The 24,910-nt window shown below is 45.8% G+C and overlaps 1 long non-coding RNA gene across 2 annotated transcripts in view; it reads right to left on the bottom strand.

Annotated features, from left to right (window-relative positions):
* Positions 1-24,910, bottom strand: part of LOC119130965 — a 73,350-nt gene that overhangs the window by 29,661 nt on the left and 18,779 nt on the right. The window contains exons 3-5 of one of the 2 annotated variants that reach the window (XR_005099567.1): positions 20,039-20,153; positions 14,436-14,561; positions 7,929-8,016 (exon numbers count right to left, since the gene is read on the bottom strand). This is a non-coding gene — a long non-coding RNA (uncharacterized LOC119130965). The remainder of the gene's footprint in view (positions 1-7,928; positions 8,017-14,435; positions 14,562-20,038; positions 20,154-24,910) is intronic. The other variant, XR_005099566.1, reaches the window with a different exon arrangement.

Raw genomic sequence — 24,910 nt, 5'->3', positions numbered from 1 at the left:
TAATCTCATATCGAAACCTATTTGATCTTATCCACCCCCCGTCTTCCCGGCGGAATGGTATATTCCAGTCTAAGCCCGACTTCCTGCCGTCTCCGCAGCGTGCTGACGGTCCTGGACGGACAATGTGGAGCCAGCCGTTGCATCTATCTGCACTCTAATGAGATCAGCGGGAGGAACCGAGGGGGGAGGCAGAAGGGGAGGGGTGGGCAATGATAGCTGACATTCTTGTAGCTTCTCGTGGGGGTAAAAGCTACATGTAGTCCATAATGACCCATGTAGTTGAGCAGAGATAATTGAGACGACATAAGGCAACGACGGAAAACGTACAAGCAATGTGACGCACTGTCTGAGCTCATGACTTTTTTGCAGACAGATATTAAAACCTGAAAGCATCAAGGGAGTTTGTTTATGTTTAATTAAAGTGTACTTTTACGGGATTATGTTATCATTTTGTGCTGGCTTTGTCTCTCTGCATTGTAATTACAGTCAGGTTACAGGTGTCTAAGGTGAGGGAAAGTCCTGTTTTTGAAAACAACAACGGTTTAGCTTAATGCTAACGCATCATGGCAAAACCCATAGACTGGCTAGCGAATAGCACTGCTTTGGCTGTGTCCAAACATTTCACGGTTGAATGCAAATGATGGAGCAATACATTGATTGACAGAGAGTATAATAATACTTAGGCATATATTCTTTATCATCGGTGAGGAACAACTGTGGCTCGCATAGGTTGTTTTGGAGACGACTATACTAAGCAAGTATGGTCATAATGTTGCGGTTGGTTGTTTGCGCCAAGGCATATCCGCTGTGTATGGAGCATATCAGTGTTTTGTGTTGTTTATGTCAGTTCTCATCACCAAAGTGCTCGGCTTGTGTTATCGAAAGATTACAGTTTAGGTTTGAGTAAGCATTTTTTGTTAAGAGTGTGCAGCTGCAGCATCTAACAAAAGACTGGTCTTGACTCACGGCTGGGATCAAACAACTGCCGCCAACTGGCCCTTTTTTTTTTGTCTGCATCCCTACACAGACGTATTGACGAGAGTTTTGGATGCTCTGTGAACTGACCAATTAATTAGCTCTCTGCTCATTTCTGCCTTTTCGAAACACATGTATACATTACAACATCAGATAAAAAAGAAAAATTCAAACACACCCAGAAAAAAAAAATCTAATTATTCCTGGGAAGACAAAGAGCAAAAGAACTCAAATGAAATTAGCCGGGCACCCGTGTGGCACGAATGGACTGCGGTGACAAGTTCTTGTGACCTGCCCCTCCTCCTCTGTTGGGTCCTGAACGCGGACCTCCAAAGCCTCCCCACAGCCAGCATTTTCTGGCAGGTCATAAAAGATAATTGTGTTGCCTGGGCTTTTTAAGAGTTAGCCAACGAGTTGCTCCGGGGTGGTCAAAAAGGACGTCTCATGTGTGTGTGTGTGTTTACCACGACAGAGACAGGGAGACTCGAGCCAGCCACCCAGTCGGCTGCAGATAAGGCATCAATCTAAAGCACCTCTCCAATTTAGGATGGGGAGGAGAGGACCGGCCTCTTTGAGGATTGAATGATGCTCGCTGCAATAGTTTGAATCTGGATTCACCTTTTCATCTTTGCGTGTGTGGCCGAGACCGGCCAATCTGCAGGGAGCCGTTTGCCGGCGGCCCTCCGCCCTGCTGTAACTTCACGAGGTGTGTGCCGAGTTCACAGCGCCGCCGACCAGGAGCTCGTAATATGGAGCCAGAGGCCCTTCGCCCGCCCGCCGAGGCCACACAGGTACAGTGCGCCGCTATGAGCGCCGCCGCATAAGAACATGGGCACAAATGGCGGAGGGAGGGGCAGGGGGGCTTAGGAAATAACATTTTCCAGTATAGTAGTAGCTCAAAGGCAACTTTTGCTGGAGAAACAAAAAAAGCATTCACCCAGTGCTACACAGGGGTCAACCTCAAGGCCCTGAGGCCAAAGTTGGCCCGCTGCATCATTTGATATGTTCCGATAAAGTACATCACATGCATCTCCAAGAATTTGCAGCAAATTGAAATATTGCAGGCCATTTTTTGTCACATTTAAGAAACAGCCTTGAAATACAAAATTGCAAGAACCACTTCAAGGCTGACCTGACCTTTAGACTAAAAGGTATGCTTTATTTCAACACACACACACCGTTGCGCAGGAAGCCCGTGTTTATTTATTTGCTATACGTCTGAACTTGCTCGTCTTGATGTTCTTGTGTTGTGAGTGAGTCAGAAAGCGGCCCGTTATTAAATCACCGGGCTCTCCTGCTTGGAGTGCGACTATCCCTCAGATCTATGGTAATACGCAGCCCGGGGTGCAGGACAATTCCATTAGTGGCGAGCAGGGGCCGGCCGGGGCTGATGGCACTGCAGATAGGATCCCCTCCGCCGCCCCGTCGCTCCCTCACGACAATACCTCTCGGCGGACTGGACGCCTGCCGACGACGGCTCGGAGTCTGATGCGGCTAATCGGCACCGTTTGCACAAATCCGAGCGGATGATGGGAAAGCAGACGGCACAATAGTGTCATCGGGATTACGGGACAATGACGGGGCATTTGTCCCAATTCCAATAGATTGACATTCCGGTATGTCAGACAGGTGGATGACATCACTCTTTTTTACAAAATTTTAAACGGAGGCAGAAAAAAAATCGAAAGGCTCACCAAGTCTTTGGTTGTGTTATTGTTGTAACCCTGACAACCGAGCCACAATGTGTCAGCACGCTTAACTGAGGGTTTGCACGAAAGAGAATAAAGGCCACACTCAGAGGAGGAAGGGGAGTTAAATTACAAGGAAACAAGTTGTAAATAAAAAGAATTGTGAAATTTAAGACTGGTGAAGTGTGCCGCGACAAGAGCTAGCAGCTAAATGTTTAAGCGTGGATTGTTATGATTTTATTTTTCATAATTATGGCAATTAGCAATTATTTTTGTAATATTTCTATATATTCAATTTACATACCGTAATTTTCGGACTATAAGTCGCGGTTTTTTTCATAGTTTGGGTGGGGGGGCGACTTATACTCAGGAGCGACTTATATACATATATATGTTTTTTTTCACTTTTTTGGGCATTTTATGGCTGGTGCGACTTATACTCCGGTGCGACTTATAGTCCGAAAATTACGGTAATTACATATTTTTTTTGCTGCTTTGTAGGTCTTTCTTTTTTTTATATAATATAATTTATTGCATCACGCAAGAATGAAGCAACGCTGCAAGGTTCCTTCAAGCCTAACAAGTGTATCATCAAATATTGCAATTTGCAATCTAATTGACAATCACAAAATTCAATTTGAACAAAAAAATAAAATTTAAATCCCATCCCCACGTCTTCCACCGAGTCCCCTACAAAGAGCTGAGGGCCAATTTCCTGTTTCGGCCGCCACGCTAAGCACCCTTGAGACAATACCCAACATAAATAACAGCCAGATGTATGAAAATATTCATATCCTGATTATGAATATTATTAAAGCCCGAGTTAATATAAGACAGATTTGTATGAAAACAAAAAGGGAGGGGGGGGGGGAGGGCAGGTTGTGTCTGTATATTCAGCCTTGCGCCACACTCAGCACACAGACGGGCGCGGTTTACATTTGGGGAGTGAGCGAGACTAGGAGCGGGCTTTGGCTAAAGCCTGCGATGAAAGCCCACCACTCTTATTTTTATTGTCCAATCTCCAGCAGGCGGAGTGTTGTGGGAACTGGAGAGAGTTGTGTCTGCTGTTTGATCACACCATGGGAGTCTGACCTGTCACTAAGTGGTGGCAAACACGGGCCACACACGGCGCCGCGCGCAGTTAGCTAGCGGCCACGCATGCGAATGTGCGTTTCCCACACACGGCGTCGCATACCTCACCAAAGGAGGCAGGTCACAACATGTCAGAGTGTTGAGGATCCATAATGGCCATTTAGGCTTCAACAGCTAATATCAGCGCCGCTGATTTACAAGGAATCGGGTTGTCTCGGCCTCGCTTTCATCGCAGCCGTTTGACACGAGCTGCACGGCTCGGGATGTAAACACATACACAAGAGTGTAATCATAAACCGAGTGGCAATTTTGGAAACGCTTTTAGGCTGTTTCCGTTGGTCGTAGCGCCTTTTGAGCGGTATAGCCCAAGATTAAAGACTGCAATAAATTTGACGCCGTAAATAACATGCGAGTCAACCAGCAGTTTTCTAAATTGTTCAGCCCTAATAAAAACAAACAACTGGGCCCAACCGTCCTGCTTGGTGGCGGGCATTGGATCTGGTTCTGGTTACCAGCTACTGGCAGCCAGGAGGAATGACCTCCGGGAGGGACTCAACCTCCAAATGCCGTGTCGAATGGCGACGGCGGCCGGCCTCACGCGCGTCGCCACGGCGATCACGCGGCATGCTAGGCTAACAGCCGCCTGATTGCGGCTCGGCTCCATGATCACTCCTGATAGGAGCGGGAGAGAGGGCAAGATGAGTCGGAGATGTCGGATTGCATATAGGCGAGTGGACGTCCCCTCAGAGCCGCCGAGGAAGACAAACAAACTTTGTTCGTACCAGAGTTGAAATAGTTTGGGATTCGTCATGACAGTTTTGAAATTCAATTCGTTTTGATGACTATTTTTTTCTAAACTGCTTAGTTTCGTTATTAATAGACTAAATCAATATTTGATGATCATTTTAGTCACTTTTATAAACAAATATGTAATTACTGTTTGGCTTTTTGTCAAAATCATTTTCGTTGGAGTTATTCTGTTCTTTAATTGTAATAATTCGTGAGAAATCTTCAAAAGTGTCAATATATGAGGGCCTTGACGTCACTTTGGCGACAAAGTGTTGGGATGCATCACTCGGGTGTAAATGGAGGCTTTGTTTGGAAGTTGGGTGCCTCTGTTTGGAGTGAAGGAATGGTGTAAACATCACGCACGTGAAGCTTTGACTGCCGACAAACACTCGGAGCGGAAAAAAAATAAATAAATCATCTATTTTGGGCGGGCACGCATGCAATCAAATGCACACTTTGCCCTTGTGACCAAATGGAGACCAGAGAGACATTGACATGACCCAGATAATAGGCCCAAAGTCTTGCCTCCACAATTTGATCAATTTGCAGTTTCCGCACAATCGCGGCACTGTGCTGTCCCCCGCAGCTACGGCGTAAGAACACCCCCCCACCCAGTTCACCCGGCCACGCGGAGCCATCAGCAGCTCGCCGCAGCGTGATGCTTTGCCTTTCTCCCCTTTTCCCCCCAAATCAGCACTAAGCCCGCCTGATGCCTGCTGCTGGGACACAAACGTGCGCCTGCTCCTGTCATCTCCGAGTAAAGCACAAGGCAGGAAGAGGAAAGGGGGGGGGGGGGCGACGCTGACAGTTTGTCTTGTACCATATGCCACGTGGCAGAAAAGCCCAACTGATACGGCTGGAGTTTGGGTCACAGCCAAGGGCTCTCTCTCTCTATCTATCTATCTTTCTTTTTTATTTTTCCTCCAAGTCGTCTACTTTCTTCTTTTTCTCGGTCGTCGTCGTCTTCCGTGCATGTGGCTGTGTCTTGGGCGGAAATGTGAAACAAAATCACTGTCTGGCCCTCAGCGGGCTGGATTTACTGTCTGGCCCCGGCCAGCACAGAGAGCTGCTTTGATCGTTATTTGTGCAATATTTCAGGCAGCGAGGTGGCCACTGATAGCTGGAAGAGCTTCTCCACAGCTCCTGTGAGATTTGTGATGCTGAAAGAGACATGTTTTCCAACAACTGCTTGAGTTCGCTACACTTTTTTCTTTTCTTCCCCTTTTCAAAGGACAAGGGGGGGAAAAAAAGTTGTTCAAATACTATCCTCATGCAATCCAATAGGATGATGAGTGTTTGGGATGAAGCGCTAGCAACAGATGGTAACGTACGTTGGGGGGAATGGAAGTCAAACTTTTCGCTACCCTTAAGTGGTCCGCTCTCAAAACCAACAAAATTGGTTGACACACGGCAACTATCACCTTCCGAGGACGAAACCTAAGCGACCCCGTTGTTGCTTTTAAATTTCATCGTGTGAAGTGAAGCAAATGTGTTGTTGGTGATGTTTTGAACCCCCAGACATTTGATCCATTTGAACATTTTCTACGCTGTGGAGGGAAGGGGGGCTACACAGCCTGAGGGCCAACGACGTTTTTTCATAAACCCAAAGGTGTTTTTCTTTTCAACAAGGTTCCAAAGTGAAAGAAAATGTGAGTGTCGCTCGGTGTTCAAAAGATATTTGACACGCTTGATACGATGCGGATACTATCAATAAATCTGTTGTGCACGATGCCTGCAGAGGATCAATAAACAAGGAAATCATCTGATTTTGGTTATGTGGCCATCCTTGACCTTTATCTAAGATCTTAAACACACATTGAAACTTTTGGGTTCTTCCCCATTTTAGTCCGGACCGTAGCAGGAACTGGTGACCAAGAATAAAGAATGAATTCTCTGTAATATTGACTTTTTCATAGTTAATTCTTTAATTCATACATTTTTTGATTTTATGAAAAAATATACAAAATTAATTCTCTAAAATATTGACTTTGTCGTTTGTTTTTTATTTTATATAGTCTTTGATTTTATTAAAAAAAATATTCGCATAAAAACTATGTATTTCTTGACACTCCCTATTCTGCCTTATTGTTTTTACAGACTACAGTAACATAGTCCGTTTGCATCCTAAAACAACAAGCAGCTGATGCCAGGCCGGTCTCGTAAACGTACTACCCGTCTTGTCATTAAAACTCCAATTTGAGCCTTCAATAAGGCTAAATTTAGCATTAGCATTTAAGTCTGACCATTCCACTTGTGCTGTCACTCAACACCAAAGCAGAGATTTAACGCCCTCGGTTGTTGCTAAACTTCCGACCGAGACCAAAGTGGTCGCCGTTCTCGCTTTGACAGTTCCACCGCCCCCCCCTCGCCTTTAAAGAGGCCAGTGCGGGAGGGGAAAGGAGAGGGGGGGGGGGGGGGGGGTTGATTAGGGGAATGACAGGTGAGTGACAGACGCCTTGAGGAGGAAGTGGAGGGCGGGTTTTTTTGTTTTCTCAGCGTGCAAGGTGCAGCACGGAGAAGCCACGGGTGGAGAGATGCCAGATTGGACTCTTGACGCACCTTGATGGCACTGGCAGGCGGATGTGACACAGGTGAGGGCCGGCGTCAGCCGAGCTGGCGGGCTCCTCACAGCTGTTTATTTGACCCTGTGAGACAGGTGCGCACGCAGGACGCCTCAAGTGGAAGCACGCGTGTCGATTTGCACACACGCCAGCGTAAACACCAGGAGCTTTTTCCTCCTTGTTTTTGTACAAGGAAAGACTTTGGGGGAGCCTCGAGTCGGCTAAAATCGTTGTGGGCGGACGGATGGATGGGCTAATTTTACTTCTATTCAAACAAATGAGTCTTGTCACTTATGAACGACATGTAGACTCATTTAAAAGGTATTTTTACTCTACGAAATGCCTCGCCCCTAATAAATGAAGAAATCTATCCGACAGTTCTCAGGCGTCTGTGCCAAATAATCAAAGTAGTAGACTACTACACCGATTTGAAAATGATAGTAAGCATATGAATAAATACAAAAATATATGAAAGTCAAGACTAGAAAATGTGTCCCTTTCCATTTTCCCCTCGGTTCCGAGCGAGGGCAATTAGGCGACATCCCGGTCCCGCCATTTGAATCAGCACGGGTTAAAATCAATCATGCCACGCACCATGATAGACAGCAGGAGAAGAAAGAGACAAGGGCGCCGCTCACTATGCAGATGAAATATAAATTAATCACAAGTGTGATATTTTATTCAAGCGGGCGTCCGTATAGTGAGCAGGACACCCATCTGTCTCTCATCTCTCCAGGCAGCCATGTCATGTGGGACGCCAGTGAAGAGAAAGAAAGCCTGCCACCACCCATCTCGTTCTCTGCTCAGTGTCACTGCCACTCACCCGCCGCTCTGATGTGTTTGTTCCTCTCCGCCGCCATTAACGTCACTCTGGCTCGACACGCTCGCAAATGGAACGTCGCCCGGGTCTCCTAAAGGGTGGAAAGGGGGACAACTTCATTTATGTTTTAGGTGTACATGGACACTTGAAATGCAGAACAAGAGTGATATGTTGATATTTCCACTTCTTTAAGTAGGTCTGGAGGAACAACAACAACAAAAAATGCATTCTCCAGAACTTTCCGGACATCTTTCGACGTCAACGTGTTTGAAGCAGACCGAGTGGCGAGGTTGCGCGAGGGGTCAGCATTCTCAAAGGGCGACCAATTGGATCATGACCCATGAAGGACAGATATGGGCAAGGGATTTAGTCGGGAAGGTCGCGCCTGGGTCAAGGAGTGTCTTGCATTCCAGACTCCTAATCCTCTCCCGGCAGTCTGGAGCGGCGGCCCTCTTGCCTCTCCGCACAAGCGTGTCCGCGCACACAAAACAAGCGCACCTCTGACTTAAGTCTGCGCCAGCGAGAGCAGACTGTGGTGATGGAGTGGCTGAAGAGATTTAGGGTGCATGGGAATATTTCAAACCCCCCCCCAGACGTCTCAGTCCACACCAAAGGCGTTTTTTTTTTAGATAGTCGATATCCACATTTAGATGGAGGCCGTCAATTCTACTCCAAAGCAACAGGTGGCGCTATAACATGTGCGAGCCCATTAGCAACTAAAGTCAGAGCAGCTTCGTCGAACGAGTTCACTGAAATTGACTTCTACTCGTCAAACACAAAACTGCCATCACATCAAATGTTGAGAGTTTAAAAAAAAAAAAAAAAAATCACCAAAAGTTGAGTTTGCATAAAAACGTGAAAGGCTGAAGAAAGTGATCACGTCAATGTAAAGTTAACATCATAAGACAGTTCTCTTAAAAAAAAAAAAGTGCCATCTGTATCGCTTTTATCATTTGAGCCAATCAGAAATCCGGTGGAAGTCATTCCCCAGAAGAAGGCAAAAATAACATCAAACAGAGTTTCTGGCCCAGTCGAATATAAAACACCAATGTCCTTACAAACGAGCCAGACCAAAAAAGAGAGGGGAAAAAAACGGTTTTGTTTTTCTTTTGGGCTACACATGAATGCTGAAAAAAACAGCTGGCCAGAATTTGGCCTAAAACTGGGAAAGACCAAGACTATTTTTAAAATGAGCCATACTTAATTACCATGTTCTTGTAGACATGGTATTAAAGTCGAGAAAGAGAGAGAGAGGGAGAAGGAAGAAAAAAAAAAAAAAAAAGCATCGTAGTCTCATCATCTTCTACAGAGACGGCGTGGACTTTGCTTGCCCTCCTGGGCTTCAATCCCTGACCTTCCACTTATCCACCCGCCTCCTACTGGGCCATCCAGTTTCCCCCATGCTGAGACACCAGAGTGGCGGGGATGTGGGTAATTTGTCAGGGCAACCCAACCCCCCACCGGTGCTACCTTTGTGTGTTTGTGTGTCAGCATGCAAGTATGTATTAGGGGAGCCGGGCGAGGGGGGGAGCTTTCCTCCAGGAATCCCTCCAACTATGTCGCCACGCAGTCCTGGCTGCCCCAGACGAGAAGTGGCGGAGCACGGTGAGCTCGACTATTTCAACCATGCGACAACTCGATACGGCGTAGGTGGTGGCCAACGGCGAGCGGCTGCTCTTTTCTAAACACATCCACATTACACCCGCGTACACAATGGGGGCAAAAGTTCTCACACACTCTGTACTTAAGTCGAAATTGATACATGTGTTTCCAATGTTTCCACTCCTGTGAATCCACTAACAAAAAAACATCGCTAATAGCAACTAAACACCAGCGCCCGTATTTTCCTGATGATTTGACTCCAGGGCATATGTTGGGGGGTCGGTTTGAACCCGTTGAGATTGACTCTACAAATCACACCACACGCACAAAACACACAAACGGGGGGCGAGAAAATTGCTCCATCTGTGGCCGGGATCGCACGTAACGCGGCACTTTGTGCGCAGTAAGTAAAGCGCAGCGAGCAGGCATCGGCCTCCTACTGTTTGTTTTGGAGTGGCCCTCCTTCTGCGCCTTCAAGTTGTGCAACCCCCCCCCACACGAACCCCCCCTCCTGCTCACTTCCTATTCCACTACACCATACCAAAGAGAGCCAAATAAAACACAGGCTAAACATAATGAAGCAGCATGTCAGCGGCAGGGGCCCAGAGCAAGGCTGAAACATGAACCGCCGTGTACCAGCCATTAGGAGCAGAGCGAGCTACGGTTTCTCTGCCGCCCCGTATGTCGTCCGACGGCGGGCCTTGTATGCGAGCCAGCGGTACGACTGACTGATGCATCCTGTGCGGCGCTCGGCCGACCAGAAAGAAGTCCCAGCAGGGGACCGCCTCTCCGCGCACCCCCTCGGGCCCACCGCGCTCCCATCAATCTCGGTGCTGGGAAAGACCTGACACGGCGGTGCCAGTTTTGGAAAAAGAGGGAGGAGGCAAAAAAAAAAAAAAAAACAGGCAGAAACCAAAATAAACGCAATCTGGGAAATACGGCGACGCGTTGTTGTTTTAAGTTTGTTCATGCGTCGCATCACTTTTGGTTCTTGTGCCCTAACTGACATCATGAGTTACATCTGTCATAAGTAAGTTGTTCTAAAATAAAACAAAAAATCAAATTCACACAGGCTTGTGTTTTCACTCGGTCATGTTACCGTAACATTACTCCCACAGACAAAAAAAAAAGTGTAATATTCCACAAGTCACGTGCTTCTCAGGAAGTTACATCATACAGGCCAAAGATTAAGTTCACACGTTCACTTTTCAGTATACACAATATTTCAACTTTGACTGGATGCTGTTTTTTGAGAACCAGCGGTCGAGTGTATCAGCAATAAAATGAGCTAAAAGTAGTTGGGAAAATTCAACCAAGCCCAATATAGAGCAAGTGCTTTGTAAACCTTGGTCCAGTTCCAGAAGGAGAGCAAATATTATTTTTTGTCATGACTCTTATTATTAGATAATTGACTGAGAAGAATCCAAAGTTCTTCAGCACTAACTCACAGTGAGAAATGCAGCCGGTGTCCATTTTCAACCTTTATCAAATATGCTTATGCTTAATACGTGGATGCGTGTGTGTTTGTAACAAAATCAAAACTCCGCAATTAAACGAATGAAAATATTAAAAGACAATAATAAATACATATGTCAAATAAATATACCAAAGTAAATATGTAAGATAGTGTTTTTAAGGGTACCCACAAATAGCCTGTTTGGAAAAAGCGCTCAAGTGTACCTAATGTTTTGTCCAGCGAGTGTTCAAAACTGATGTCAAAAACAGAGCAGGAGGGAGTTGTCAGCGTGTAACAAAAAAAGCCCTTGTGGTGCGAACACTCGCGGTCACAGAGGACTGTTGCACGACATCCCATAATTTGACACGGTCGAGGTGAGAGCGAATGTCTGCTGTGGTCTTGCTGCACTGACAACGTCCTCTAATTCGACATTCCACAAGACTCTACCGAGGACAAATTAAAATGATTTAGGAGACATTTAAAGTATAGCTCTGTTTACTCGCCGCCACTCGGGGCGCTGGCGGAGGAGGAGCTGCGGCCTTCGACGGCGGATGAAAGCACACATGTAAATGCTATTGCCGGGCTTCCGGCTCGGGCCGAGGCCGAAGGACGGTGAAGGTGAGAAATAGTTGTTGGCCTCCTCTTGCGTCCGAGTGAGCTGAGAGACACGTCAGGAATTTCTCATGCCTCAGAGGGAAGTGGAGTCTGGGTCTCATTCTCCGGGAGTTGCTGGCTACTTTTATTGTTGATACGCTAGACCGCTGGTTCTCAAACTGGGGTCCCTGGATCCCCCTGCGGTCTGTAAGTTGTGGTTTGGGGGCCCCGAGTGCATACAAACTATTATAAACAGAAACTGAAGTGTCTACAGACTGCTGAAGTTGGATTTTTTTCAAAGTGTGTGTTAAATTGCTATTATGGTATTTTTATTTTATTCTTTATGATCAATTATGTTTTAATCACTAAAGTGAGTCAACCAATTTTGACCAATTTTAGGGAGGGAACGGCTAAAAAGGGACTCTTGCTAGGTGGGCCAGAAAATCTGAATGTTCCACGAGTAGCCCACGGGCCACACTTTGACCACCCCTGCACTTGAGAGCAAACTATGTTGTGTCAGCAAAAGCCGTAAAGATCCGACATAGAAGACGGTGGGGCGCAACACACTCGTCTTGTCGAGGAAAGGGAGATTAGGCCGGAATGTAGCTGTGTCAACAAATAATAGTTTTGACAATGACTTGTTATTGGCCGAGCTATAAGTAGAAGCGTCGGATAGTTTGGGCTTTTTCTTTTTTTAGGCCTGTCTTTTCTAGCGAGGCGGCTCAAATCTTGGCTCCGTCGCGGCGAGAGGAAGCTGTGGAAGGAAATGAAGCGAGCAAGAATGAATGAGGCTTGCAGAACAAGAGCCAGAGCTGGTGAGGAGAGTTAGTTTACAGTGCAATCAGCATTAAGGAAATTGGTTTGCACTAGCGCTGAGAGTTGAGCGAGGTGATTGATGCTAAGCTAGGCTAGCGGGGGAAGGAAGTGGAGGAATTAGCGGCAGGCCAGGGCACCAGAGAGCTGTCAACTACTTCCTGGTCAAAGCGCGGTGTGAAGTGCGCTTCCTGCCGTCTGCCCTCGTGTGAAGTACCCGAGGCGCACTTTTGAGAGACTTTCCAATGGATTTGTGCGAAATAAAAAAATACTTGACTTGAACAACCACCTTTAAATAACTATTATTAGAAGTTCCAATATAATATTTTCAAAAGGGAGCATAAATATATGAATATAAAAAGATTGTGAATATATCCTTGCTATTTTGTCTATCGACATGTGTTGCTTCATCGTTTGTGTTCAGAATCTATTGCTTAAAATTTTATTAAACCAACGATACAGATGCTATCTTTGGTAGGTTGTTAGCATTACGCTAAACTGACTTTATTAAGGCAAAGCTGTTTGGTCACTTTGAATAATTATGTACCTAAAAAAAAAAAATGAGATGATAAGGTATGAGGAGAGTTAGACAGGATATACACGTACTATACTTTGGGTAGCCGTCCAGTTTGATTTTTAACATTGTATAAAAAGCTCAGGTCATGTGGCATGAGAATTCACCAGTACACTGTAATTAGCAGAATGTATGAAAATGTACGAATGATGTGTGCTCGCAGCTGCTGAATGAGAAGTCAATGAGCTACTGTTCTCACGCCAGCGCCCAAAGCCATCGTTCCAAGGGAGAGGCAAGGGGGGGGACTGACGGACGACAACATCATTCCCACTTCCTAATGATTCCACAAAATTCCCCACCAAAAATAGTCACCATATCAAAGAATGTTTGGTCACGTAGCATGGGAGCCTGTTGGGGAGGATGTTGTAAAAGGAAATGTTGAAAAAGTGATGAACATTTGAAAAGGGCTAAGTAAGCACTAACACTTGCTTCTCTGGAATTGTTTCAATTTGTCCATTTGTTTTTTGGAGTCCGCAGGGGTTGGAGCTCAAGTTGCTGGAAAAGCGGCAAAGCGCTTGACTTTTCATAGTGTTTCCGACACAAATCTTGCGAGAGCATGCACGAGGAAACCTGAGCGCGCGCACTGACTCATCCCCAAACTGTTTTCAAATCAAATGATTTAAGAGTCCTAATGTGACAACCATGTGCAGAATCACGCTGGGACTGGACTTGTTTCCATATGCAAAGACACTCAGCGTCCCAAAAGGGAACAGCGGTGGCGGGGAGTAACGAAGTAGAAATACTGAAGTGGATTTTTCAGGTGTCTGTCCAAATCTTTATTTTTCGGAGGACTTTGTACTTTTACTCCTGAAAATAGACCCATAAGTCGACTGCAAAAAATCTTTAGGCCAATCACAATTTAGCTTGTCGTGATTTTTGTTTCCAAACATAATGCAAGTTAAAAAAAAAACATATATTTTGTTTGATTGAAGTAGAGTGTGACTACTCGCTGTGAAGAATCTCATCTTTGGGAAGCCTTGAGCTCCCCTCCGCTAGCATCAGCAAACCTGCCTCTGCGCACAAGCCGCCAACACGGCACGCACCAGCGCTCTCTTCGGGGCACCGTGTCAAAACTTGGCCCGGCGCTTGCCAACAGTGCTGCCACGTCAAGGATTTGACAATAGCGGTGGCGGCGGCGTAATTAAGCAACAGAGGACATGGCAGCGAGGAAGAGGCGACGCACCCTGTGCCCTTGATACTCGGGTGTTGGCGTTGACGGCATTTTTTATGACAGCTTCGGCTCGTCGGCCGTCCAACAACGCCTTACATCTCCTGACGTGCGCTTTACTCATCGCTGACGAGGAGGAGGAAGGGTGTGTGTGTGTGTGTGTGTGTGTGTGTGTGTGTGTGTGTGTTGTGTCTGTGTGTCCACAAAAAACACTAAACCCTGGCGTGAATATCAAGAAATTAGCTTGACTGCTATTATTGTACTGGTTCTTTTATCACAAACCAAATATTTAGGTTTCATTACCTGACGTGTTTCGGCTATCACTTCCGCCTTCATCAGAGTGTCTTGACTGCATCGGCCACAGAGACTCGACACGCTTTGCTTTCCAGCTCCAGGTACCCAAGAAATCATAATTCGAGTTGTGTCTTGCTGTAAAACACAATAAATACAGTATAAAGTCAACTCTAAATATATATATATATATATATGATATGCGGCATATTTAAATGTTTTTTTTTCAGTAGCCATTACTTTTAATTTTTCAACACGCTACATCATTCCCGACCTTTTTTTTTTTTTTCCCCTGAACTGTCCAAACTGGATCTCAGTGATGTCGGACTTAACACATACTAGAGAAGTCTTCCAATATTTGTCAAGGTCTCAAATTCCCCAAAGAGTGCAACAAGGAGAAACCCAGAAACGGAGATGAACATTTGAGGTGGAGCCATCTTTCTAACAGCCACTCTTCCACTTCCAGGCCAATTTTGAGTTCAAGTCCCATCCCTTTCTTCTCCTCTCTCCCAGTGGTTCAGTGTCTTGATTTATCTGATGGAAGGAATTCTACACAAGGCTCGGGCTCCGGTGGTATCCCTCCACTGTAACCTTTTCCCCCCACCAGATGTTCCGCTCTCCAAACACGCTAATGTTCATCCCCAAATCCCCGTACAAACATATCAAGTGGTCGCTACATGTTTACGCTGGCCACCGGCCGACACAAGCGACAGGGCCGGTGACACAAGGGTTTTTTTTTTTGGAGGGGGGGGGGGGGGGGCGATGGCAAGAAGACAGACAGATGACAGACAGACAGACGGAGATGTCAGACATATGCTCGGGCCAGCTGACGACACAGCGATGACCTGGAGGAGTAAGTGGAGCTGATGTGAGGGGGGGGGGGGGGGGGGAGAAGGGGATTGATCACTCCTGCAAATGTTGTAACGGCTGATACTTTAAGACAGACCGCAGCATCTGCATTCATTTTTTTTTCCTTTCTTTATGGGGGTGCAGTTTACTAATCTAGAAGGAAGCAAAAAGCCTCCTCATGTTACTCGATTTATCAAATCAAGCTGAGATGTGAATTCGAGTCACAAAGCAGTCTGATTGCCTTAAAAGATGCACGGAATGTCTAGTTTAGGGTCGTAGAAAAACGGAGATGATCATTATTGTTATTTATTATGGTCAAGGTGGAAATTGTGACTTTTCCATTCAAGTAGTCGACTTTCTTCTGGGTTCTGATTGGTTAAATGGGTTTTGTAGGGCCAGCTGTTTATTTATTATATCTTATTTTGTGGGGCGCCATCCTTGATTTTTCTACGCATCCATCCAGGGGAATATGCAGAGCAGGGACGATAATACGGGGGCGTAGGAGCAGCAGCAGCAGCAGCAGCAGCAGCCGGTGATGCTGCCCTCGCAGTGACCTCGCCCATGACACAATGAGCCCCAAATGGCAGACAAGAGCGAGGATCAAGTGCTTCAAAGTGCGCCGGCACAGATAAACCCCAACAGGCCCTCTTTGAATGATAGTGTTTCTTTTTTTTTCTTGTAGAAACTATGTTGCTACCATGACACCTGGATTGCAGAGAGCCAACACCTCATCCAGTTAATGGACAAGAGCAAATAAAGACCTTGCTTGGATTACCAAAGATGCTTAAAGCAGACATGAATCGCTTTTATTTGTCGGACTGCTGGACGGCCCCCCCCTTAACTTGCCATGTATGCCAAGATTAATATTTTTGGATTTAAAGATTACGATTTTGATGAAATTGGGATATGGATTGTGTCAAAATGCAAGGTTTATAGCAACACAACAACTATGATATGTCATTTGACGATAAGACTCCGAGAGACGGGGGAAGCTACATTAACAACTCAGTTTAGCTGATCAAACATTAGCAAACATAAAATCAAAGATGTGGAAATTATTCAGAAGATACACCTGCGCATGTATAGCACATGCTAAATGCTAACAGGGCGCAATGCGTGATCAATTTACCGAATGTTAAAGCTTGTATAAACACTAGCGAGTAACATTAGCACCACGCTAACACCAATTAGCAAACTGCCACAGTAGCTGACCCAATGTTACTCTCCATTGTGACAGTAATGTTCTTTCACGCAGGAGTGGAAAATTGCTTTAATAAGAAAAATCCAAACTATACAACACAATTGTACAAGAACCCACTTGTTTTTTTCTCTTATTGATCATCGCTTGAATTTGAAGCCTCGAGTCTGTACGACCTTTGTGGCAAATAAGGCTGCCCATTTGAGAACCTTCTGATTTGGATACTTCTTTGTGGCCCTCCATCGCAAGCCGGACACGCTCACCTTGGGTTTATTGTTGTCATCTGTATTCCGTGCCCTACTGCGGCAGAGAGACAACCGACATTGATTTCCTCTTCCCTTGTCGTAATGGAAGTATGAAAGGTTTGAGTGGTTCCTATTTACGAGTGACGCCTTCCAGGGCTACTTAGCCTTGAGGCCGCTGAATGGATGGAGAGCAACAAGGGCAACCAAAAGCTGTTTGGTAAACACCTCGCAATGTTTGTACAAAAGGAGTTTGAGGCTGAGGGACGCGCCATAGACTTTACATTTGATACTTAGACATTTGATAGACATTTATGGGCTACCGCTGGATTTTCTTTAGCCATTTACTGTAATTGGACTTAAATGTTGCATGTGTTTAAGTTGTGTTTTGACTCGCACACAAATTCAGGTTGCGTCGCCGCTACAGGCACAAAAAAACATCGTAAACCGAGGACGTTCTGTAAAATGCGAATTCCCGGCGACTGATGTAGGGGAAAAAAACAAAGCTTCAGGCGGCCTCAGACTTGTGGATGGTTGTGTCTATGTGCTGAAAGCTATTAATTTCCACAATTAGTCCCTTTTGAACATCCAGGGCGGAAAAAGTCTATGCTCACAAAACATGTTTGTTTTTTTTACAGGTCGCATAATTCTACTTGGGCTGCCGTTTCATGTTCAAGTAATGTGAGATACCTTTAATCTCGAAGCCGACTTCTCCGCTTTATGATGAGCCCGAGCGGAGAAACAGAAGGAAGAGCCGCGCTTTTCTCGGTAATAAAGCCCAAAAGGGGACGGCGGGCGCTCAACCTGTCAGCTCGCAATCTAAATGCATGCAGGATTGCTTTTAAAGTGGGTGCCGCTGATATCCCGCTATGATGTTAAGGCTTCGCCTGACGGGTGGTAAAAGCCTAAGAAAAATCTCTTACTCGAATGGCAAAGGAGCAAGTTGTCGCTTTCTTGAGGAGAAAAAAGAGGAAAAACAGCAGCACGTTGTCCTCCTGCGCTGATGTCACATTGATTATGCTGATCATAAACTGCGTTTGTTTACCCCCCTCGCTCCGAGCTGTCAGTCACCCATCTGCGGAAATGAGCGCGAGTCACACTAAAAGCCATCTTTTCCGTGTTTTGCCCGCATTTGCGGGTCACGCCGCCGAGAAAGACGCTCCCAGCGGAGGCCGATTTTCCGCCGCGCTCCGGTATATTAATTGCTTTTTAATGTCAGGCTCTTCTGCTGGAAGTTGTCGCGTACTAACAAATCAACAACAATAAGGTTCTTTAATGTCGCCGGTGCGGGCCGCAGCCACGGCTAAAAGGGTACGCTTACTGAATAATCCATGCCGGCTGCGGCGGAGTGGAGGCTGCTAACGGAGGAGTGGGAACAAGAGGCCATTTGGCTTCCTTTCCGCAGCGTCCCAAGTGTCCCCTGCTCCCATCTGTGCGCATGTAGTGGCAATCTGGGACTTTGGTGCGAGCGCTGATGGGAAGATGTAACAGTGATCCAGCTAATCCAGCTAACCCAATGAAGCAATGTGACATGCGCAACCCACCCCCCATCACCCCATTCTTGTCTTCAACCACAACTTGGGGCAAAATTGGAGTTCTGCATCCATTATTAATCCGCACGCTTATCAAGAGAAGACTCATTGTTCTGTATTGCCTTGAAGTAGAAGAAAGAAAAAAAAAGGCAAATTTGTGAGAAGAAGCCTAAAATTTCAACATTTCTTTTTGTAATTTTTACAAAAAATATATATATATTAAAAATGATCGACTCAAGATCCACAAAGATATCCGACATACTGTTCTGAAAGTGCTACACCTAAAACTTAGAAGATGTAAATTCAAAACATCGTAGCGCCTATATGTTGAATATCCCAGCATTTCTTGTTTGGTTTTATCGTCATTTTGGCTGTCATCAACCGATAGTCTTGAGAAATTACAAAAAGAATTCCAAAAGGGACCGAAAAATTGACCTAATTTCTGTTTTGAGTCCCGAGGATTCACTTTGAAGCTTTTTACTGTCATGAGCCAAATACGCTAAGTGCCTCAAAATTTTGTATGACGCTAAATTGTTCTCCCAAATGTATTTTGACGACAATATTTATCATTATTGTTTGTGAAAGTTCATGTTTATATGCTCCTGCCCAGCATGGCGTTGAGTAAAGATTATGTGTTGTGGGAAGGTGGGGGTCGGCTGCGAGGGGGGTGGGTGGGGGGGGGGGTGCACAAGGGGTCATCAGTGAGTGTTTGGAGCTTGAGTTACAGGGCCAGCATCTGCCATCCGGTCATCAGGCCCTCATATCCATCACTGGGCCATGGCGTGGTGCAGCCCGGGTTTTGTAAAAACACCCAGAGGAAATGGAGTCTCTGGGCCAGACAAGAATAAAATTAGCTTGATGACTAAGTTCCTCCTCGGGTCCCAGCGGGAAAAGAACTCTGCCATTTGTTTTCATTACTTCCCTCGGCTGTAGAAGCAGCGCCGGCATTATGTATGCGTGCGGGTGCCACTTTTGTTTGCGTACACGCATGTTCGGCCCGGGTCGCTGGCCACTTCCAAAATGGCCGCTCTGTCATTTCCACGACCGGGGTTTTAATCAAACGTATTCACTCGTAAACACAGCACTCCCATTCCGAAGCCGCTCCGGCATGTGTAATATTTGCGCTCGGGCTCTCTGGAGGTGACATTAGCGCTTGGACCCGTTCCACGTGCATCCCTCACGGCTCGCAATATTGCCTTCTGCTACTTTATTGCGTTTTTTTTTTTTTTTCCCCGACGAACTTCTTATAAACACGCAAAGGTTGTAAACATTGATTCGCTGGCAAATGTGTTTTCATTCATTACCTCTTGCACGTATGACCTCAGAGTTAGAAGCGTGCGTTCAGTTTATTTTGGGACGGAATGTCATATTTTGCGCATGGGTCGGAATATTAGGGACAGCCGTGTTTGCAATTCTGCCTTTGTCTAATGTAAACATAATCAGATGTAAATAGCCGCAGCCTAACAGCAACACATATTCACAACAACGGGCCTCAGAATAGAGTCCCAGATCAAAACAAGGAAGCGGAAGACGCTCTTGTTTGTAAACTGTGACAAAACAGTCCAGAAATACTCTCTTTTTTTTTTTTGTCTTTTCTAAAATGGCTGTCCACAAATCCCTCCCAGTGCTCTGAATCCATTCACCAATTACTTCCTCCCTCACTCCACTCTCCCAGATTAGTTCCAGCTTTTACCCGTGGTGGCGTTCAGAGGCAAAGTGAAGACATCATGTAGCTCTTTAAAGCATGTAGCATTAACACCTCTGCCCCCCCTGAGTAAACCCTCGAGTACTGACCCACTGCTCTTTGGGACGCAGCCGTGTGGAACGGGCGGCGGCCGGCCGGCCGGGGCTGCGCTTCCCATCTCACACCTCCGCTGGGAGGAAGGGATCAGGACGGGAAAGACTGGACCTGATGGAGAAAAGGAAAGTGTGCCATAAGTCGAAGCCTTCCAGCCGCCTTGTGAGAATTAGCAGAGTAAATATTTGCCTTTTTCGGTCGTCTTCAGCGGTACAAATATAACGATGAGCATTTTAGCACAAGGGGCTTGTATTTTGAGCATGTCACACAGATACGCCGCACTTGTGAATAATTGAGACAACTAGCGTGAGAGTTGTCATTTAAGGGCCACCATTAGTGAGGACACTGGAAAACCACCTCTTACCAAAAGCATCAAAAATTCATGAGCTCAGTAAAGAAACCGGCCACGTGACGACGCATAAGCCAGACTGTTGGCGGGACTGGAGAAGAGGCGTTTGGTTCCTGTTCAACATGCTCTCCGGGGAATTGAAAAGGGAAATTTTAAAGTGTGAAAGTGTGTTGAAGCACAACAACGGCCTGTAATTCATCTGGATATATTTATCGACTCTTAAAGCGTTGCAGTATCAAGTCAATGATGGTGATGTTGACAAAATATCACAGGGAATAAACGTAGAAGAAGAAATCAAAGAAAGTAGGCTAACTGGTAGCTTACTTGCTAGCATACGTTTCATATTTTTACTTCATAAGGTTTTGCCATCGTACCTTCCGAACCAGATTAACATTTCCAATTGTTATTTGCAAGTGTAGAATTAAAATAAGCGATGATATTTCAGAGCTAGCTAACAATCAGGCCGACGCTAACTCGGAAAACCAACGCGAGTATCTTTGCTTTCCTTGGGATTCCCACCCCGGATTTCAAAGTGCACTTTTATCACCAAAGCAAAGCTTTAATTCTGCGTCTATAAATAAACTGCAGTTGTGGACACACACCCAGTGAGATAGAGAACAACACATGTTTTGTGTGAGGCCGCTATAAGATAATGCATTTACATGTGTATCCAGGGGAGGATGGAGAGAAAGCAGACGAATTACACGACTTCCTTTTGTGGGCTGAAAAGGGGGGAAGTGATTTTCTCTAATGCATCTCTGTGTTGTGTCCTTGTCCTCCCACCATGCCGACTGTTTGGGGTCCTGCGAAAACATGGGTCAAGGAGAGTGTGTGTGTGTGCGTGGAGTGGAAAGAAAAAAAAAAAAAGTTTGCCAGTGACAAGGAAGTCAAATAAAGGGAAGAAAAGCTCCATTTCCCCAGCTAAATGTACCCCAGGGAGGCGTAAGGGAGTGAGAGGGAGATCAAGAGTGAGAGGAAAGGTTGTGAACCGACAAAGGCTGTAGATTTACAACTGGCGAGGCCCTAAAGAGCTCTGCCATGCTTATTCCTACAGCCAGTTAAAACAAATTGTGGCCATGTTTCAATCACCCACATCCTCCCTGCGAGCTCATCCGCCCGCGCCAGGCTTTTTGGCCCGCTTTGCCCTCAATTATTCTTGAATAAATACTTCAACTGAGGCGTCTTCATGCATTGGAAAGTCCCCCCGCCTTCACACACTCTTCGCCACGCACTCCTCTTCACAGAACACGGCGAGGTCCAAAACTCTTGACCCCCTCCCCGAGGATGAGAATACACGCTGCCCTCGTGTATGTTTGATTGCAAATTTGCGCTGGAAGCCTCGAGGTAACCCGATCCACTGTTTGATTTTAGAGCGACGTCGGGGTGAAGGAGCAAAGGATGGGTTTTTCTTGTAAGGGGGGCGGGGAGGGACACGGATGGGGGTCACAGGAGTGACTTTTTCATGTTGCAGATTAAAAGCAGATGTCAGTGGGATTACATCCCCCGGTGTCATCACTCACACCTCACCTTCGTCTGTGCACACACACGCACACTTGGGGAGAGAGAGAGCTTTGGGAAGTTCTCTCAAGAAGGTCAAAGGACGTGAATGACGCTGTCCTGCAGCTAAAAGTGAGATATCATAATTATATATACATCTCCAGGTAAATAAATAAAAGAAAAAATATATAGAGATTATTTTTTTCTTCTAATATCAAACAACCTGCACACTCCTCAGCACATTTATTGTGAAGGAGTCGCAGGAATGTGACGAGCACTGAAGTTTTCAGCCACTGAATACTGAATCATAGCGGCGCGCCGATTCATCTTAATCCACTTTTTTCTCTCTGGCTCTCTTTTTCCCTTCGAATGGATGGAGTTGAAATATTGCCTGAGAGGACTGGGATTCATTAGGTCTCTGACAAAGCATGGAGAGGATCAAGCTTTTTAAAATATATCCTTCTTCAAGAGAAGTGAGTGTGACATGAAAGATGAAAAAGAAGAAGGGGGGGGAGAAAAAAGTTTGTGCCGAATTCCAACACTTCGTGAATCATTTGGGCTTAAATAAACAGAACTATACACACATGCGCGCACAAAACAGTAGCAAAGTGGTGGGATCCAGTTTATTGATCCAAGTGACTGTCTGGGAGGGGGAAGGGGGGGTTAGTAGCCAACTAATATTTGGGCAACCCAGGCACACAATAAGCGCCAAAAGTTTATGCGGTCATGTATCATCGCCAAGGTTTTCCTAATTTCTTTTTAATAAAGTTTAAATGAGTTTTATTATTTATATTTATTCAATTCTTTTAATCAAAAGCCATGAGAATAAATCAATGTGTGCACATCAGACTGAACTAAGATCAACATCTCCGCCAAACGTATTCATTGAGGCACGCTTAAATGTCCCCCTGCCCAAAAAAAAAAAAACAAATAGCCGACTCTGCTCGTCTGCACCAAAGCTGTGATGTCACACGGGCTGGAGTTGCGCCGAAGACGACCGGGCCCACAGGCTCGGGATCAGAGCGGCGAGTTGCTTATTGTTTCTGACAGGAACCACGCCGGGGCCGCGAACCGGGACGCAGCTGCTGAGAACGTCGTCACATCACCAGTCGTTTGGAGCGCCGCGACGAGATCGGGGGGGTCGTGAGTGCATGTCACAAGGGAAGTGGGGATCAACTATGACTGCGGGTCGCTGTACGAACATTGTTATGATATGGAAAATGAGAACAGTTTTGACTCAATGCTGGCGGAAGCATCGGCTTTCGGCGCTTGGAGGAGACGGAGAAATATTTCAAATTGAATTATCACGTCGCAATTTCCCCACAGTGATCTCAAATGATAATTCGAATTTATTAAGAGATGGACTTTCCAGTTCAAACTCAAATTTCCCCATATTAACACGAATATGAAGGTATTTTGATTTAGGATCACTCAGCACGCGGCAAACCAAGCTCTGCTTGTCAGCGACTAAATTTAGTTTCAAAGTAACTTTGTTGGCCTCTTATCTCGTCTGCTACACGGCGGGCGCACGCAAGCGTCGAGTGCCTCACGAGAACGGGGCCGAGAGCCCCTAGATCTTCCTCTTGAGCCGCTATCTGCTCTCTCTTGACCCGGCATGTGTCTCGAAATATGCTAACGGGGGCCGACGGAGAGAACAGTCAACCCCTCCAAGATATTAGTGGGCCGAAAGGTGCTGGCCCTCAAGTGGCTCTTTTCTGCTTGAGAACACACAGAGATTAAAAAAAGAAACAAAAAAGAACATACTCTGTGTTTCATTTAAGATAAACAGCTTTTAGAGAAAATTACTCAGAAAGACCTCTTAATGTTCACTTGCTAATTGCAGTTATTTCTGCTTTCATTTTGGCACTTTTAAAAGCTGTTTTGTTCCCCTGCTGTCGATAACTTTGCTTAGGGCTGCAGAAACACTATAAACACTCAACTAAGATAAAAAATTGTCGTTTTGGAGAGCACCATGACTTTGTAATGTTTGTAGCGTTTGGTTGTTAATTCCCACAAAGCGGAAAGAATATGTTTGTGTATTGTTGTGTGCTATGTTTGTGTGTTATTGCTCCGTTTTTGTGAAGTAGCAGTAGTTTTGAAAGTTTAAAAGTAACATCTCTGCTAACTTCCATTAGCCGTGCCGCTATATGCTAGCAATAAGCTAGCAGACTTGGTTTCATTGATAATTGTGGTGTCAGTTTTACAGAAAAGTAGCCGTTACATTGTAGCAAGCACGCTTGACCTCTCACTCGGAGAAACACGTGCGAGTCTTTTTGTGTCCTTCAACACATTCTTTTATGTAGCTGACCTCCAAAATTTTTCTTTCTTTCTTAAACTGTGGTCAGGGACTGGGACGGGATTTTTTTTCTGTGGGAGTGGGATGGGCCGGGAGTGAAAATCTACTTCCAAGTCTGCCTCAAATTCAGACTTAGTGCGGAATTCAAACAGGCTGCGATGCAGTTGGGGGCCAAGTGATCATGTGACCTGAAATTGGTCATTATTGCGACATAATGCAGCGTAAGGCCACATCCTCATCTTTAATATCTCCTCACTGCCTTGACCTGCAAGCCATATTCTGGATTTATATCTCAAATCTGCTCCCTTTGACCCACAATTAACCTTAATGAAAACAGGAAGACTCGCTTTTAGTGTCTTGCCAGGCGGCATACATTTTTTTTTCTCCCTCCCATGGCTTTTCTTTTCCAGCACGTTACGTTCAGCCGATGGAAATCAAGGTAATGACGAAGCGAAGAAAAAGAATGTTCTTTCAATAGATAATTAGGGAGATTGGTTTACCAGGGCCACTCAAAGCTCATTCACATGCGAAGGGGCCGAGGCCCGGCCCCCCGAAAGGGCTCCCGAGAGAGGCATCGGCCCCCAGCTTCATTTCTCAGAGCAGGTGCCTGGCAGGTAGTCAATGGAGACGGCCGGCGGAGATATACAAGAGAGTTATCCTCCCGCACAAGGGGGTCAACATCACAGATCAAGGGTCATGAGCAGAGGTCACAAGGTCAATGTTTAG

This window comes from Syngnathus acus, chromosome 12 (assembly GCF_901709675.1).
Source record: "Syngnathus acus chromosome 12, fSynAcu1.2, whole genome shotgun sequence".
Taxonomy (NCBI): domain Eukaryota; kingdom Metazoa; phylum Chordata; class Actinopteri; order Syngnathiformes; family Syngnathidae; genus Syngnathus; species Syngnathus acus.
The sequence above is the reverse complement of the archived record's forward strand: the minus strand, read 5'-3'. Positions and strand labels throughout refer to the sequence as shown.